At 44.0% G+C, this 2,560-nt stretch overlaps 1 protein-coding gene across 2 annotated transcripts in view; it reads right to left on the reverse strand.

The window, feature by feature from the left end:
* GPR107 (G protein-coupled receptor 107) overlaps positions 1–2,560 on the reverse strand; it is a 73,605-nt gene that overhangs the window by 69,813 nt on the left and 1,232 nt on the right. The gene's annotated exons all lie outside the window — the stretch shown is intronic.

Below are 2,560 nucleotides of genomic sequence, written 5' to 3' on the forward strand. Positions count from 1 at the left end.
AGGGTTGGGGGGCGGGAAGGGGGTAAGAGATCAACCAAAGGACTTGTATGTGTGCATATAAGCATAACCAATGGACACAAGACACTGGGGGTTAGTGGAGGCCGGGGGAATGTCAAGGGGGAAAGAAAAAAGGAGACATATGTAATACTTTAAGCAATAAAACAAAAATTTTTTAAAAAATTACTTTAAAACATAAAGCAAGTGGAGTAATGATACTTCAATTTTTCTCATAAACAGAACTTCAGAAAATAAATATGGTCACTCTTTTAAATTTTATTTATTGATTTTAGAGAGAAGGAGCGAGAAAGAGAAATCAGTTTGTTCTTGCACTTATTTATGCCTTCATTGATTAAATCTTGCATGTGTCTTGACCAGGGATCGAACCCTCAACCTTGCTGTGTGGGGACACCTCTTGAACCAACCAGGGCTAAATGTGGTCACTCTTGACTGAACTAGCTGGTCACATACCTGGCCACTTCCTTATTTTAAAGTTCACCCAACCGGCAGTCCACAGACTGTACTGGTACATGAATGTTTAGATGGGGCCAACAGTGTTTTGTTTTTGTTTTTTAATTTGAATTAATTTCTGGCTAACTTCACATAAAAGCCTAAATTTCTAGTTTTTCTCTTTATTTTTTAAAGAGATTTTTATTGATTTCAGAGAGGAAGGGAGAGGGAGAGAGATAGAAACGTCAATGATGAGAGAGAATCATTGATCAGATGCCTCCTACACACCCCACACTGGGGATTGAGCCCGCAATCTTGGCATATGCCCTGACCTCCTGGTTCATAGGTTGAAGCTCAACCACTGAGCCACGCCAGCGGGGCTATAGCTTTTCTTTCAAAAACAAAAACGTAACACCACAAGACCCAGCACGTCTAGGCCACATTCCAATGCAGCCACAACCCGCTGGAACAGAGACGCAGCAGCCCCGCAGAAGGAAGGAGCTGGCCATTCTCTCTGCTCTCTCACACAGCCAGCTCAATTAAAAAGTATCTGCGTAGCTTCGAATAGCATCCATGGTTGTGACCTCAGTAAGCAAAAGTACCTTTAGGCATCCATGATCAGTTCCTCACTAACACAGGAACACAAGAATAATACCACCTACCATTTACTGACTGCCTACTATTCATGGTAGGAGACACTACCAAGGAAGCTTAATATTTAATTTCCTGGATCATTGTATATAGAGAGCAATTCACAAAATGAACAGGGTCAAGTTCTCTTAGACAACAAAAATATGACAGCTTAAGCATATGAGGATAGAGGAAGAACTACAAAAAGCCTGAAAGAAAATGCAAACACAGAGGTCTGGGGTCCTGGCAATCAGGGCTGGCCTCTTGGACAGGCACCGAGGGCTGCTCAGCCAGTACAAGTGGCCGAATGCAGAGAGCACGGATGCCAGGTTCAAAGTCGGCCTCCCCCTCTTATGTAACCCAGGTTCTGTTTTTCAAATTTATAAACCAGGGAAAACAGCATTTTTCTCAAGGGGCCGCTATGAGGAGCCAATGAATAAAAACCATCTACTACTTAGCATTTAAAATTTAGATTCTGTAGGACACCTCATTTTCCCCACGTGAGCCCAGAGCAGCTGTCACTGGACTGGTGGTCCCAACCTTTCTGTGCACAGAGCAATCTCATATGCATACTAGAATTCTGGTGGCATACTTAAGAGGGACGCAAGATTTAACACAACACGGAGTGTGTCAACGGCATCTACCCCAGTGCCACTCTCCCCAGCTCTCTTCCTATCTTCGCTCTGAGTTGCCCTGGGTGAGCTGTGGGCTGTCCTGCCCAAGCTCCTCCATGCTCACAAGGCCAAGATGCTGGGCTTGACCTCACACTGCTGCAGCGGCACACTGCACCCTTTTCTAACTCTGCACAGAAGAAGACCCCCATCTGTAGCAAACATTAGTTTTACGTACTGATCAGTTTTGGAGACATGCCGAGGAGGCATTTGAGGTTTACCAGGATGGACCAGCTAACAGTCAGTGGGGCTTGAGACGAGGCAAAGCAGGGATAATTTAATTTCCCAAAACTTTTCAGACACTATTTTTGGGAGGGGAGGGGGGCTAAAATTCACAACGCAGTTTGTGCAGTGGAGCTGCAGGCACTGCACCTAAGGCCAGTGTGATCAGGTGGATCCCGATCTATAGGCAGTGCTTCTGGAGTGTTTTTACAAAGAGATATCTGATTTATCTACTTACAAACATCACTACATTGCTAAGGTGTTCTCTAAAAGTTACTACTCAAAAACAAAGTAATACCATGTTACTACTAAGGCAGCGCTTTGAGGCGAAGTTGAATGTATGTTGTATTAGTTTCCTAGGGCTGCTGTAACGAATACCCCCAGACTGGGTTGCTTTAAAACAACAGAAAGTTAGGCTCTCACAGTTCCGGAGGCTAGAAGTCCAAAATCAAGGTGTAGGCATGGCTGCTTCTACCCCTTTATTCCTCTCCCTTCCTCTCTCTCGGAAATAAATAAAAACACTTAAAAAAATTAAGATCAGGAGTTCTGAATTTGGGAGTCATAAACTTGAGGGACAGGGCCTTTAGATA

Source organism: Myotis davidii, unplaced genomic scaffold, assembly GCF_000327345.1.
Source record: "Myotis davidii unplaced genomic scaffold, ASM32734v1 scaffold651, whole genome shotgun sequence".
Lineage (NCBI taxonomy): Eukaryota > Metazoa > Chordata > Mammalia > Chiroptera > Vespertilionidae > Myotis > Myotis davidii.